The 16,610-nt window shown below is 37.7% G+C and overlaps 2 long non-coding RNA genes across 2 annotated transcripts; one reads left to right on the top strand and one right to left on the bottom strand.

Annotated features, from left to right (window-relative positions):
- Nucleotides 1–2,151: 2,151 nt before the first annotated feature.
- LOC135326913 (uncharacterized) lies at nucleotides 2,152–13,106 on the bottom strand. The gene is made up of 4 exons (XR_010387120.1): nucleotides 12,890–13,106; nucleotides 11,883–11,949; nucleotides 11,510–11,660; nucleotides 2,152–2,329 (listed from the first exon to the last, which is right to left on the bottom strand). It is a non-coding gene; the product is annotated as an uncharacterized LOC135326913 (long non-coding RNA).
- Nucleotides 5,537–14,299, top strand: LOC135326914 (uncharacterized). Its single transcript, XR_010387121.1, has 3 exons — nucleotides 5,537–5,687; nucleotides 12,544–12,596; nucleotides 13,928–14,299. It is a non-coding gene; the product is annotated as an uncharacterized LOC135326914 (long non-coding RNA).
- Nucleotides 14,300–16,610: the final 2,311 nt, after the last annotated feature.

Below are 16,610 nucleotides of genomic sequence, written 5' to 3'. Positions count from 1 at the left end.
ATGAGAGGGAACACCAAAGGTGATTCTGCCAGTGCAACATGTCCTGTCTTCACCACTATAATGAATAATGGGGAATTCAAAAAGAAAGAGAAAAAAAGGATTTATCGTCCTCACTGTCACCCAGTTTCCTGTCCAAAAGGAAACACTTCAACACATAATTGAGTCTGTGTGCATGATTAGGATGATACTTGATTAGCATGTCAACAAACTCAGTCATGCAGTTCTATCTAGAGTAAGCCTCAAGCCATCTCTGCTTCAGGTGTTTTGCTCAACTCACTTGAGAGAAATATTAATATTGTGATAGAGATCCTATTAAGGGAATCAGTAATATCGATAGGCTTCCAGTAAAACTGAAGTAGCATACTTCTTCACATCCTATCCATTCCTTTTCATTTTTCCATTTTTACTACACTTCAGTAACTTCTCCAGATTATTATCTATAGATTCACTGATGGAACTTTCTATCATAAATATAGGAATAGAGCTGCTATCAATAAATATAGAGCTGATCAATGTCCACAGAGCAGGCTGCACAAGATATGATAAAGGGTATCATCTACTCAAAGTGCTTTTAAACAGAGGTGCTATTGAAATGACAAAATACTAACAAATATTTTTAAGCTGAGTAGTTTTTCCATCAGCAATCATAGATCTAGTCACCTGTGGCATCAGCCATAACTTACTACAAGAGTTCACGTGTGTTTTGCTAATGAGGTATTACAGTCAGTCAGGTGACTAGGAGCCAACTGCGTAAGAAATTGAAAAGTTAGTTACATAGCCTAGGGCAATCCCAATTGATACATTTAGCCAATAAAGTTTGGGTTTGAAATTTCAGTACTATCATGTCAACATTAGGTGGCAGCAAATACCTGGGAATTAATAAAGGGCAAAAATTTAGACCACCACATTAGGCTGCAAAGGATGGAGACAATGCACAACACAAAGCCCTTCAAACTACAGATACAGTCCCATCAGCTCCAGATAAAAGGCACAGAAAAAACAGGAGAGCATTTACTTTGAAATTCAAAGGAAGATCACAGGTAACATCCAATGACGAATGTAAAAGCAAAGCAAATATATATCTCAAAATGATACATCATTTGGGAACTTCAAGGACATCAAAAGAAGTGATATGGTAATATTACAAGAGTTTGATTTGTCATTGCCTACAATGCACTGCATGGCTGTAAACACTATTGTTTCCTCTCTGCCTTCTGTAATGATTAGGAGTTTATATAACTTCTGTTTTACTATATCTTTTAAATTCTGGCAAGCGGTGCTATCAAAGTTGCATCAAAACGAAATGTGGCTGGCATATTTCACGAATAAGAGACAAACAGAACGATCTCTGAATTACTGTACTTCACTTTTTCTTTGGATCATTTACACTTAGCTTCACTCAATAGTCAAGAACAAAAAGAGGGTTACAAACATAGCGTAGTAAGCGCAAAGGATTGTAAGTGGCTGCTGCTGTAAAATACAAGAGATTCACGAGAATGAAACAGGCTAAGTTTGTTCTGAGCATTTGCTAAATTATATCCCACTGCTTGGCATCACACCCCTAGGTTGTCAGTCGAAGCTTCTGAACATCTGGACTATATATTACGAGCTTCTATTTCCTACATGAAACAATGCAGCTCTGCTAGATAATGCGGCTGAGGGCACATCGACGCTAGAGGGGGACAGAGCATCACACCAGATGAATACATACTACACTACCTTCTAAGGGGTGACGATTAGAAAAACCCCAGTCAGTGCAATGATTTAGGATTCCCAGACTTACTGCAATATTACAGTAAAATGGATGCAAGATAGTAATACTGTTTGAGAAGGTAGCAAGCAAGCTAGCCTGTTTTACTAATGAGTGCCACTACAATTCATTACAGCTTCAGAATTCCAAGAAATTATCTAACTAACTGATTAATATTTACCTGGGATCTAATGATAAAAAGAGATCTTTTCAGCTCAGTTTAAGGTGCAGTACTTCCCGAGAAACATCCAAGAAGCCAAAAGTCTTGAAAACAACATAACCCTTTGGGTGAAAGACCATCTTTTTATGCCCCTAATTCAGCGCCTGACACTGTTACCCAGGATGGAACTCCAACATACCACCAGAAACTGTTAAGTAACAACAAGTAAGAGTAATACATATTTTAAGAAAAAGAGCAAAAATCTGTGGTAACCGTTAGGCACATCTTGTTCCACTGGAAGGGACCAATTCAATATACAAAGGGCAAAGTGCCAACCTACCTCCTTTCCGCAGCAGATAGATGGGCACAACGTAGAGCATCACACGCTGGATGTAATAGATTTCCATTTCAAATGGAAGCTGAGGAATAAGGAAAATTCATTATTAACAACTGAGTCACAAGGAACCATTTTTAAGAAGGAAAACTTCTCCTTATGCCCCGCAAGAATCCCTTCATTTAAGTTCTTTTGTCACCTGCGTGTATTAACAAAGGGATGAGAGACATTAATGGTCAGTGCTTTGAAAATGCAGCTATCTGTACCCATCCCATCCTCCTTGCCGCAAACACGATACAGTGCTTCGAGCAGAGAATTTAGAAAATTAGCCAGAAGCACAATAAAGGAGGAATAACATAAGATAACATAAGCTCGCTCTCTTCCTTTTCCTTGTTAGTATAAATTACCAACAACGATGCAAAAAAGCAAAGTAATCAAACACTCCCCATATGGCAGCAGCCTATTTGCAAAAAAAAGTTAACTGCTAGCTTGCAAGTGATAGAAGTCTATAAAGCAGGTATTTTTCATTACAACAATTTTAAAATAAAAGTTACTGCTGAGAGAGCCTGTGCAAAAATTTTCAAAAGACCTGATTTAGAAAACTGTACACATGTGACAGACACTACCGTGCTTCTCTTAAAACCAGTAAAATTCAAAATAGATGAACACCAGTCAGTCTTCAAGCTGCAGAAGAATACATACAAACAAGTTACGTGTTAGTGGTAAATTAGGTATTCCTCACCTGCTAACATCATTTGAGAAATTACTGTTAGTCATTTGTGTGTTTAGTTGAATTCATGTTACCTCTTAGAGGTCAGACAGACTGCGCTAAAATAATACTGTTCTAAAAATAACCCGAACCGGAGCCCAACTAATTCCAATTCTAGTTCTGTATGAGTTAGAAAAATTAATACACTGTATTTGAAAGTTATTCCCGTCTCCTCTAAGTGTCTTTGTCTATACCCATTTGTTCGGAAAAAAAGTCTCAAACTAGACCATAACACATTTAAAATTGAACAATGGCAGGAAAAATTAAAATCCAAAATTCATAATCCAAGTTATTGTTGCAGTTCACTTAAAAGGCTGAAGAGACATACTTTTCTGATATATTTCAGATGTGAAAATTGGACAATACCCTCACTTGAGTCTGAAATCTCACAGGAGTAATGCAAAGCCAAATCATTAGCCTTGGTTCAAATGCAGACTCATTTTAAAGCCCAAAGTGACTCTGGATGCAAGTCTTACTATCATGGCCTGTCTGCTCAAAAACAAACCCCCAAATAAAAAACCTTCCTTTTCTGTTATTGTCCAAAGATATTAAAGTCATAATGTTGAAACAGAAACATCACAAAAAATTCTGCATCAGCAGAAGTCAGAGATTGAAACAGTTCAGCTTTCTTCCTAAATAACAGTCAATAAACAGCAGATAAATTCTACAATTTTTTTAATCCAATTTTGAATTTAAAAGCCATTAAACCCAACAGCTGGATTCTGGCATCCTCCAGCTGAATACTTTAAACACTATCAGTGTCCTGACTGCAAACTCCAACATGTGCAGCCAACTCTTGGGAGACAGTAGGCTAAAGAATCTTCCATACAAGCTGTTGGGTTAATTTACTCTAAGTATTCTGTATCAAAACATAAAACCAACCAAGATAACAGTATGCAGAAGCAAGAACTTCACAGAAATTCTGAAGTTTCCTGACTATTAATCTTTTCTTTTGTCTCCTGTATTACCTGTTGAAAGATACCTAGGGCAAAATAAGGGAATCAAACAAGAATATTTGAAGAGAGGCTAACGCAGCTTTAGTAGCGAGAAAGGAAAACCTGTACCTCTCCCAACTGGAATACGCACACTTCAGAAACAATAGCTCCTAATATAAACAATACAACATGAGGCACTCAATCCCTGCCAAGGAGCATGCTCTAATATCCTGTGGTTTCATGTGGGCTTCTGCACTCGCCGAGTTGTGAGGGTCAGTTACACAAACGTTACACTCAGGACACTTCTGAGAACAGAGTAACAGTTGTTTTGCTGCAGTAGTGTTGACAATGTTTTTTTTTTGTGTAAAACAAAACATTTTTTTTGCTGTGAAAGATTGATTGTTCTGAAGCCCAGCTAATTATGCAAGTGCATTTCCTGGTATGGAACTGACAACGCAGACTTCTCTGTACAGCCAGGCACTCAAGCTGTACAGCCAGGCCACAATAAAGAGAAAAAAAACAAACACAACAGATTAACTATAAAGTTGTACAGAACGACTGACTCACCCAGCTCTAAAGGTCTGGTCTGTAAGTTGTTTTATCAATAAACACTCATTCACAGATAGCAGATAGGTGCAGATAGTGGAGACAACATAGAAAGGATCACCCATCAATCCAGGATTTTAAAAACCTCTTCATGAAAACAAATTAGCAGTTTAGAATGTGATCACATTTGAGATATCCAAAAATCAAAGCAACACTTATTCACAGAACATAAAGGAGGTCAGAATACTGCCTCCTGAGTTAATTCATCTCATAATATTTGATAGTATGCAGTTGCAAAGGCCATGAGTATCTAAATCCAGACTGCAACAAACCCTAAAGTAGACCCTCGCCACAGGCCTCAACAGACGTGTCTTCTCCCATCAGATGCCTTTGGTGGAACGCAGCAGCCACTCTCAAGAGCAACAAGTATTTCCCTAGTAACAGACCAATGTATTGATGATATATTTCTTTATCCACACCTGTCCCCAGATTCGGGAACACTGAACGTTCGTTATCAAGATGGACTACTCTGAACTCTGTATATTAATTTTCAATCGGTTTGCTGGCTGTTTGCCCTAAACTCCTCTCTCCCTTGCAGGCTGCTAGCATCACTCTTCCTGCATTTCACCTTGTTTCCCTTCTCAGGGCATTAAAACAAGTAAAGGTACAAGACAAAATGACAAATTATCCATTTCTTCTACTAACTCATATTCTAGGCTCTCTTCACAGTCTAAATGAATACAGAGTACAGGCTACCCTGCTACTCAAGATAATAGGTTCTTTTCCTTTAAAGGTTGCTACTTGAAGAAAAATCTGTTCATTGTCCATTCACTGGTTTCAACATTGGTATAAAATCATGCTGTGTTTCAAAACACAGCCTAATACTGACATACACTATTCCTCAAACACGCACACAAAACCCAGAGTACTATGTTAGCATATTTTGCAATAAACATTCAGACTACTCAGTTTTTACATTTTCTGATGAAACTTCTGCTAGAAGATGTACGATGTTTTGTTTTTTCCAGGAAGAGTTCAGCTCAAGGTAGCCACATCTGCTGCTTGCCCCCGCATCAGCCCAGTATGGTGCAGATTCAAAAGGGCCACAATTCCCGGGACACTTGCTAAGGGCTCGCTGGAGACGTACCAAGAATAAATAGCGAGCAGACAGTAAGCTCTCATCCCAGGAACAGGTGAGTTATGTATAACGGCCTAACTAAACCCTTAGCAGCCACTTTTATTGCTTGTGAGACTGTAGAAAAGAGAAACTATGTGATGAAGGATTAGAGCTCACCTCTTTCTTTTATCTCTGAGCAAGAAAAGTCACGGCCATCAACGGCAGTCCTCTGAGCACATGATGGATGCCTCAACTTAAACCAGCTATTGCCCTGAGGAAACAATTAGGTCTTTCCATTGACTGCACTAAGATTTAGAAAAGGTCTTCAAAACCATAGAGCTTCGAATAGAGTTGAGCCCAGAAGTCTAATATTTAGATGCGAGTTCCTCCCTGCCCCGCAAAGCATGGCAAAACACTAGTCTAAACTCGCTTCAGCTCAGCTGGTTTCAGTGGGAAGGGAGGTTGCTACTTTGCTCTGTTTTCTGAAAGTAGTATTCCTCCCTCTGCTAATTATTTATGCCTTGGTTTTATATTTGCAACAATAGCTCAAGCACTGTGTTGGGCAAGAACTCTCCCTCCACCATCCTCTACAAAGACTGCAGGGTATGACAGAAAAAGGAACAAAAGTAATTCAGCTCTGCCCTTTTCTATAGCACACCCAGCAGGCAGGCTAGGTGTCTGCAGTAAACATGGAATGGCATTCTGTACCAGTAGCTTTCCTAGACACAGTCAGTAACCCAGATTCATAACTTAAAATTAATGACTAGTATCCTAGACGGGGTCAGTAATCCACAAATAAGCCGCAAGCAGATTTTTTTAATTTAACCTGTAAAGCAAACCACAGTATATATGAAATGGGAGAGGGGGAATCTATATAAAGCTGTACAATGCAGAAATCATGGGGCAAACAGCTACTAGGCCCATGTAACAGATGTTGGTTACTTCTCAACACATTCAGGATAGCAAGTGACTTATTTGGCAGAGGAGAGACAGTTGCTGGAGGAGTTTAAGAGAATCATCTCAGGACAGACATGAAGTATTTAAAAAGAAAAAAAAAATCCAAAACAAAAACACAAGTGGCCTTTGGAAAACAGATTATTTCCAGTCCTGCTAAGACTCATTTCTCAAGCAGACGTCCAAACGGCAAGTAGCCGTTCAGTACCGTATTATTCAGCCAATTCTACAGCTCAGGCACCAGTTTGTCCACCTGGCATAGATCAGATAAGGGATTCCCACATACCTGAATGGGGCGAAAATAAAGATATGTTAATGTTGGCATTGATGCCAACAGCAAAGCCACTTAAAATAAATGAGTACCAGGGCTGCAGCTAAGTATCAGGCACCCATCTGTGTGGTGTCTGTGCTAAGGTCTAAACCAGTTTCCTCAGATTTTATTTGCAACAGTTCCTTTTCTGATATTTTCTGATATTCTGATATAGGCAAAAAAACCTAATCTCAACTTCAAGTAGGCATCTGCCATCTTCTACACAATCCAGTCAGTAGAGAGAATTATAATATAACCCCTTAAGGTAGCATTAATTGATTAGTTTTATCCAATATTATCTAGTTCTCATTTTCAATTAATCCTGTTAGGGTGGGCATATATACACAGAGGGAGAGAATCAGAATCTGCATCTGCTACCAGAGGGAAGTGTTAGCATGCACAAGCACAGTCATGAGATTTATAAAGAGAGTCCATCTGTGCTGAAGATTAGTAGAGTCGAGACATGGTGGAACACAGGACTAGGAATAATACCTTGCTACAGGGATGGAGGGGATCAGAAACATAATGAAACAAGAACAACAACTATATTTTTACTAGTATACAAATGCCAGAAGGTCCAGCTAGAGCAAACCCCCAGGATTCCAACTCATGACATACCCAAATTCTGCTACTTTGAGAGGGAATTTTTTTCTTGGCCTGTCACTACAGAGATGAAGCTGACCAAGAAAGTTAGGACAATGCAGTTGTTCAATGCACTGCTGAGCTAAACTGTAGGCATTTATTTTAACTTTTATTACTGTTTTCCTTATTTGATCAGTGCTAGATTTGATGTTTATTGTATCTCATAAAAAGGCATTACAGTCTCCTGGTCACTCAATTTGATTATGCAAACCAGCACACATGTAATGACTCTAGGGACACAGTCAGGCATCTGTAGAATTGAGTCCAAGATAGAAGAGTTATATGTGCACAAAATACTAATTTCAGAAAGAGTATTTTTTACTTCCTCTACAGATAATACTGGCACTACTTACCACCAGTATAAGGTAAATTTGCATTCCCAAATAAAAGTGTGACTGTAAATTGCACTTACACACCCATACCATTTTAACGTACATAGCCTCGATACGTGTGAAAGATGCAGAATCATTGGCTTTAGTACGAATAGCAGCCAAAGCACCACCTTTCCAGAGCCCTGGATGTCTAACCATACTGTTATTTTCACTTACGCCAGTTAGACTTAGACAATTTAGAAATGACAACATGTGCTACCATTACTTATTCCATTTTGCTGTGTAGCTAACAGGCATTCGGGGCAAACTTTTTACTACAGTGCATTGTTACCTTAACAGTCAACAGAGATGCAGTAGGACATTATCATAGTCCCTAAAGACAGAGTGCACTGCAAGTATTGCTCAAAGTATGATTCTATTCCTAAAACAGATTTAGGCTGTGTACCTCTCAAGGCAAATAGTTCTAATAATACTGTCTAGCAACTTCTGGAAACATTAAAACTGCACCATCTCTGTGTTAGCCGAGACAGTAAGCCCAACGCCTCTAGGACATGTCTTATTTTTTACTTTATCTATATCAACATATTCAGGACATCAGCTTGCAAACAAAGCTTTAAAACCAGTAGAAATATTTTCCTTTAAAATTTGATTAAGGCAATATGTTCGCACACATGCTCATACAAAAACAATTACTCTCCAAACACTTCACTGGCAGCTAAATTAATTTACTTGCACAGACCTGGTGCCACACATTGTTTTGCGACTTATTTGAGAAACTTTTAACGGGGTTCCTTTCCAACCTTTGTGAGGCTTAGGCTATCAGGACCTACACTGTATTCCATGTAATATAGATACGGAGTTAAAAGAGATCTTGCACTTGTGTATTTCTTCTTACACCTTTCTAGGCTCCTACCCGGGAACCTAGCAATCTGATTCCCTTAACATTTTCTTCTCTATTTACCTGGAAGTCTTCAAAAATTACCCTATTTTCCATGTGATTGTTAATGCTAATCAAGAATGTTTTGTCTCTTGAGAATGAGAGAACTCTCTCCCACCTACCTGCCCAAAAGCATGATCTCCCTCCCCCACTTCTAAATGAGTAGCTGGGTCAGGTGTCCAACTTCTCATGCTCTTACTTTCTGCCAGGCACTATACATTACAACCCTTTACAGATGTAACTAGGTATACAAATTTTTGTATGAACCATGTATACAGTAAAATATATGTCTTAAAATATCACAAAACTGAAATAAAAAGTTGAGGCATAAAATGATGACCATTCCTGACTGAGTCAAAAGCTTTTCAGGAAGGTATTACAAATCAGAGCAGAGGAACAGAGAGCACAGACAAATTTATTGCACTTTTTTTTGGAACTTCCTACTAAGTGTTAAGAGTTATTCAGTGCTTTCAGGAAAATGTCATTGTGGATATTTACAACGACAGTTATAGAGCAGAATGCACGTCTACCAAGAAATAATTTGGGCCAAAGCTGCAGTGCTATAAAACATCACCCATATTATCTTGTGCCAGAAGACACACAGAAAAGAGACTAGCCTAGCAAGCAGCTGTTAAGCCAAAAATATCCTAGAGCTGTATGTATTCCAAAAATATTTGCTCTTGGACGTAGTCCTTTGGCTCCTCTATCTCTAGAGAAGGGCAGAATTTTATACGAGTAGTCTGTATTTTTCCTGTTTAATCACCACTGCCCAAATATAAGTGAGATCTATAATAATATTAGAGAAAGTACAAGTTAATGATTTATTAAAATATTTCAACATGTATTATTTTAACCTTAACAGGTTACTCCTAAAAATCCAATAGAAATCAGAAAGCTACCTAATCTGAAACAGGAAAAGTATTCTATTATCAAGAAATTCTATTTGCATTTTTGATTTAATGCCATTTCTATTCAGCAGTAACTAGTTTTAATAAAAACAATTGCAAACTGCAAATAAACATTTCTAGTATGAAAAAGAATATGTGTAGTTACCAGATTAGGAAGGACAAAAAGACTAAATCTTGAAGGAACTCTAGGCTTATACTACTGGAACCACTGAAATCTGAGAAAATGAGCAAGCATGTGCGCTTATATGTATATATACGTACGCACACACACACCCCCATATGTGCATGCATAACAACTCTTAAAAATAATTCTTACAAATATTTTATCCAGCTCAGATTCAGGACAACTTTTCTTAGCATTAATTCTCGACAGGTTTGAGTATTACTAGGGACACCAACAGGCTAATTTTTCTTCCAGAAGACAGGAATTTTGTAGCAGTTTTGAAAACCTGGATGAAGAAACCCTGCTGTGCCTAATTTGGGGGGGAGAGCAGGTGACAGACGCCAACAACACTGGGCAAATTCCAGGCCTGAGGAATCTCCCATATTCATGTGTACCCACTTCTAGTTTTTTAGTCTCCCACTACGTCATTTTAACCATGGGCCACATGCTATCCTGAGAAGCCGCTTTCAAAGCTATCACGTTCACTGTCAGTTTAAAGATCAGGGTGGAATGGACAATGAACTTTGTTCTACGCTTCCACTCTCCACATTATTAACTCTCCACATGGAAGTTTTTGTGATTGTGCTTGTAAATCAAAGACTAGTATTTTGGATCCATTCTAGTGACCTGTACCAGGAATTTACAGCCTGGTAAAACGGACTGAATTTTCCTAAAGCCAAATATATTTACTCAGCATTCACTTTGATCATAGGAGGGCTCTTATGTGACTTCACTCAGGAAAAAAGCTTGTTGTTGGAGGTAAATAACTTGAAGCAAAAATCTAACTCAAACTATCATTTGTAGGACTAATAGCTGCCACCAGGCTGAAATAAAGACTGTATCTATAGCATATTCAAAGGCTTAAATGATGCTGACCGGCATACATCTACTAACAATCTAGCTTGCTTCAGTACCGATAACATTGAAACTGGCAGCAGAGATTTCAGCACCAACTATACAACTTGAACCCTGACTATGTCCTTGTATTAGCAGCCTACACAAATTGCATTGCTGCAACTTCACTGGTCTTGTTTGCCAAAGTTTCCTAGACTAAGCCCACCCCAGCTACGATATGATGCTACAACTACATTCCTGAATGCACTTGCTGCCACCCTACAAAAGGGTTTAGACTTTAGAATTAACCTAATCATGTGAAAGATATAAACTATTTTTTTGCATTAACTTTTTTCCCCACAATCAATTTACCCTGTAAAACACAAGGACAAAAGGTACGGCAGCGTAGCAACTGACGTCCAAAAGAAAACACACTTGACAGCTCCATCTCACAACGTAGCCATTCTGAAGTCTAAACTTTTTATACTTAAATTTTATTTATAGTTTTATATGCATCTGCTTGAAAAGAAACTAGTTCTTCAGTTTCAGGCATTCAATAGTGTTGTCTCAGACATCATTAAAATAATACTTACAAATAAAAAAAATGCATTTCAGAAAGCAGTTTGCTTGCTCCAGCAATGTAGAAGAAACACCTTTTAGACAGCTTTACAAAAGGGTCTGGGATGAAGAAAGGCAGCTACTTGCAAGTGTTAGTAATCTGACTGCCATATTCAAAACAGCAAGTTCTTCACAGTAAAAGAAGCAACTCAGTGATAATCTAGTACTTCAGAAAGATCTTAGCAAAAGAGCTAACTTACCTGCTTTGAGTGAAACACTCTCATCCCATCATTTTCTCAGTGTCTTAGATATCTCTTCAATACACAAATCCAGCAGGTATTTATAGATCACTCCGATTCATTATGCAAATACTATGTAGCCTGCTGAATTTAATTAAGAGGGAGGAAATACCTGCAGAAACAAAGATATGGGAATAAAGAAGTTTTCCATGAGCAGTGAATTTACATGCAGCAAGAAATTTTAACCATCAAAACTTGCTTAGTATTTTAGAAGTATAGCTCCTAAACCAAATCTGTGTAATTTAGCCACCTCTAAAGACAGCTCAAGCACCTTTCTAGAGAAAGTATTGTAGGAAGAAATACACGAGGAGAAGGAAAGGTATAGTATACTCACCAGGCGCGTGTTAACGACAGGAAACAGCAATGCTAAGAGGGCCCCATTTAACATATGCATCTGCAACCTTAGAAGAGAGATGAGATATTATTTTCACAGATTAGAAATGAAATGCAAAGTTTTTATGTAGTATGTTATATGTACATGTTATGTACAGTTATGTAGTATTTTATGTAGTGTATCTTTCATAAAAGGTAGCAAGAAATTTGAGAAAATTCTGCTGGCTTTAATTTGAATAAAGCCACTCTTCACTGCAATAACCAGGATAAAAACTCTCTTTAAATAAACTTTTTAATAATTTCCTGAAGTAGGACTGCTTTCTATAATGAGCTTTGGATTCCTAGAAGGTTTTGACTGCCTGTTCATATTAATCCTGTTCATATTAATCCTGTTCATGGTCCAGGCTGCTAAATGGTTGAAATTTTGCTGTTCATTTTGCTTTCAGAGCTTAAAATAGACATTTGATAAAGTTTTTACTTTCATCCAACTCCATAAATGTACATGACATCAAACTAAAGCTTCGGGAATTTGGAAGAAGTCTGATTTTTGAGTCACTTAAATAAAAGAATTATATTTGTAAAGATGCAACAGAGAATCCCAAGCAAAGAACAGGGAAAGAAAGTAGTATTTAAATTACAGTGCTGTATTTTATTTTATACAGCTTTCAGTCATCTCTCCCTGAACCACTGTTGCATCAGGACCTACAGAAGTAAGGTCAGTACTGTTTAAGTCTACTTTATATAAGAGACAAAGTAAAGCATAAATTTCATTCTACAACCACTGCCTGTCATAAACTCTATTAAAAATTACAAAGTTTATAAGTAACTTGGGGCGGGGGAGGAAGGTATTACAATTCCAAAACAGTTCTTCAAATGTCATTTATATGTCAGGACGTCAGAAAACAGAAAGGCTCATTCTGAAAAAGAACAAATACTGCAGCCTCTGCCCTGCAACCAGTCCTTTGCAAATGCATAGTAAATCCAGGATTTCCTAGACACCAGACTTACTTTGCACGCTCTCTGAGATGAAGAGGCACTAGTACTGTATCTCTGTATTCAGCCTACTCCCTGCCCAAATAAGGAGCAGCAGGAAAAAGTTGTAGCGAGACAGCAGCACCTCCAAAACAATTCATGAGGCATGCCCCCAGCATCATATTTTCCAGTCACTGCCTAGACTAAGAGAAGAAAGAGCCGAGTGAACTGTCACGGTGGCAACCACAGCCATTCCTGATTATCATTCTGTCTGGGAAGTCCCATGACCCTCCTCACAATATACTAGCTGTACCCCTATCATGCAACGCACATGAGAGGGGGCCTTTGAGAGCAAGAACTCTAAGACTCTATAGGTAAGAACCTATAAAAAGTATGGGCTGTTTACTGGACTCGACTGCACTAGTCCATTAGACCACTTCCTAAAGTTAGTAACAATAAGCAATATTATAGAAAAGATTGCACACATTTGAGAAATACCCAAATCAGTAGGAATCTGCTTTAACTATTTAACTTATCTCCACATTTTAAAAAATAGACCCATACTGTACATATGGCCTTCCATGAAGATCAGCTACTAATTTTTAGTGAAGATAATCAGAAAGTACGAGGCACATGACATACATTTAACAAGCCCATAGGTTATTCTGTAGAAGGACACCTGTGCTCTCATCAACTACTGCGCGAATAGGTGTTGCCTGTGAGACCAAAACCACCACCAGTACAAAAGAAACAAGGGTCAGTGGACTCAGCACCCACAGCTGAAGCCATGACCCTTTTCAAGGTCTCATCATTCAGTCCAACCAGTATGTCTTTCTAACTAAGGGCTGGATGCGTATCTTACTATTTTATGACTTAAGCCACAATCAACTTCTAAGCACACCATGCAAGTAGACAGAAATGCAGCAAGGATGGGGCATTACCTGAAAAGAATCATTGCAACCCGACATGGAGGACAGTCAAGAAGAAAAATCTGAAACATTAGGCAAAAAAAAAAGAAAGAAATTAATGATACGATCTTATTTAAACTCTATTTTGTGTAATTTCCTTCCTCAGTTCTGTATGTGACAGATCACTTCTACTAGAAGAACTGTTTTACAGCAGAGCTGGAAAAGACTAAAAATCATGAACAAATTAAAAGATCTCACATTACCTACATATACAAGGATTTAAGCAGTATGAGCAGCATCTAGGATTCAGCTTCTGCCAGTTCCTAAGAAGCAAATCAAGTTCTAGTCCATTTGAAATTCTCTCATTATTAAATATATATATACTTATATATAGATCTCTCTCTCTCTCTCTCTCCCCCTCTCTCAGGGCTTTTGTAAAGCAGATTACTGTATTACCAATCATTTCACTATTGTAGCCTCTATAGCCTTACTTTGGGAAGTGCTAAGAGGCTTTTATAGACAACCATCTTACATTAGATCTTCAAGACTGGGTCCGGCACTGCTGAAGCAAAGGAGAGTATTGTCATCATAAATGCTTAGTATTCAGCACAGCAGGGACCTTACCATGACCAGAGGATATCTCAGTATCCGCTCTATAGATAACCTTAGCAGTCATCTTTAAATACATTTGTTGCCTTATTTCCATAGAGTATTTTTGAAGTACTGTTTAAATTTCACCAGTAATTAGCTATCTATTTCCTAAAACAAAAAGTAGCCTAATGCAATTTGAGCAGTATGTATTTGTTTCTCTTCGCAGGCCAAACTCCTACCATAAATACGACCTGGTTTAAATCCTTATGTAATAAAATATTGTTGATTAGCAACAATCTCCCATCTAACTTTCACAGCAACTTAAAACACTTCATATCAGCAAGTTTTACTCTGGATAAAAAGAAAAAACTGTGCAAGTGTTCAGTGTTAACCCCCTACCCCCCCTTTTTTTTTAAAAAATATTGTCCACTATGGGGGGGGGGGGCAGAAGAATTCCTTCCTAGTTTGGTCTGCTCTCTGAGAGAAAGTATTTCAGTAAAAAATGGATCATGCTTTTTTCTGTTGTTTCTAAAATAAGTGCACAATAGATTATTTCACTGCCAAGCTACTAGTCAACTCATTAAATCACTCCAAGTGAGAATATTTGAAGAACATGTCCACTTTGGGGACAAGTTGGATAAAGTGAACAAACCTATTTCTTTGAAGTGCTACAGGGCATACCTGGCCAGGTAACTGATGGATGTTCAAATTAATTACTAGCAGGCAATGTACTTGCTATAGCAACAACAGAAAGGTTGAAGCCTGCATCATTCTATTCAGCCCTTGTGCCTGAAAGGGCCTGTTATTACCATATGAATAGATGCGCACATTTCAAATATTTTATTTCCAGTGCAGGTTCCTAATATACAGCCATTTATTTCTCTAATCAAATTACTTGTATGTTTTAATTCAAGTCCGTCAGTCTCAATAACAGTTTAGAATGTACACATACACTCACAGGAAAAAAAATCTTTTTCCTTAGTCATACAGAACTCTAATAGAGGCACAGCAAGAAAAAGGCATCAATTAATTTAAAGAACCTCAAGACATTTGCTTAGTGAATGCTCCTAAAAACCAAGCAGAGTTTCTTTCAAGTCTTGTATTTAAAAAGCAAGCCATTTCTACTCATCAAGGAAGGTTAAAGAGTCAGTGAACACAATGGATGCATGATGACAATCTGCTAGTGGATGCTTTCTTTGCTAAGGAAAAAACAAAAAACCCACAAAATCTTATGTGAGGTCTAGGTATCACCTTACACATTAAGGCCCATATGGCTTCTGGGAAAAGTGTCCAACACTTACTAATTACATTTCATCATTCCGTCATTTGATATTTTTGCAACAGACTCTGTCTACTAACTAAATTAAAGTTTCATCAACTGTGGACTATATCCCTTCTGTCGTGGACCATAAAATTTTCCCTTCTGTGGTCTCTTATAATACCTGTTTTTTCCCATGCTATTTGTATATATTCAAAGTATATATTCAAAAAGTCCAACTTTTTAAACATTCCATGATATATGTTAACAGAAGGAGAGACGGCATTTAGAGTCCCACTAGTTCATTTGAACCTTTAAATTCAGGTATCTTATGATTTCCTTACATTCATTTGAAGTACTGTTCATACTCAAATGAAGAAAATTCTATTCCTCCAGTACAGATTTCATTTTTTTCTTTTTATTTCCTACATCTTAAAAAAAAACAAAAACAAAAACAAACTGAAATGTTTTTCTCTGTGTACACAGAGAAATGTGTCTTAATCACACCAGTCATTCACTTTTCTGACACTGCAGAGCGTTCCAACTACTGAACGGCAGAGGAAAAACTAGGGTACAACTCTATGTACCAGCTGAATCTTAATGTACCTGCTGAATCTCACCATTGAGGTGAAACAGTAGCAAGTATTAAAAAAGTATGGTCATAACAGTTACAAAGATTGAGATGAACTCATCAACCTAATCCAAAATACTTTACTGCCTCAGAGACAGGCAAAGAAGAGAACAGGATTCACAGCTGCTCATTTTCAGGTCAACTCTACAGCAACAAACACAGTTTCCGGATTTGTGATGGCAAAAGAAATATTAAATATTTTTGAGCATGCAAGTCCCTCTGTTATGAGGGATCTTTCAGAAAAATGTGTTTGTCTTTCATTTTTGGGAAGGATAGCAGGGAATTTAACTGGCATGTTTATGTTAAAACTTTAAGATAGTGAAACAGATCTTCAAATGTTTCAGCTTTAGCAATTTAATATCAAGCACT

Source organism: Dromaius novaehollandiae, unplaced genomic scaffold, assembly GCF_036370855.1.
Source record: "Dromaius novaehollandiae isolate bDroNov1 unplaced genomic scaffold, bDroNov1.hap1 HAP1_SCAFFOLD_100, whole genome shotgun sequence".
In the NCBI taxonomy this organism is placed as follows: domain Eukaryota; kingdom Metazoa; phylum Chordata; class Aves; order Casuariiformes; family Dromaiidae; genus Dromaius; species Dromaius novaehollandiae.
The sequence above is the reverse complement of the archived record's forward strand: the minus strand, read 5'-3'. Positions and strand labels throughout refer to the sequence as shown.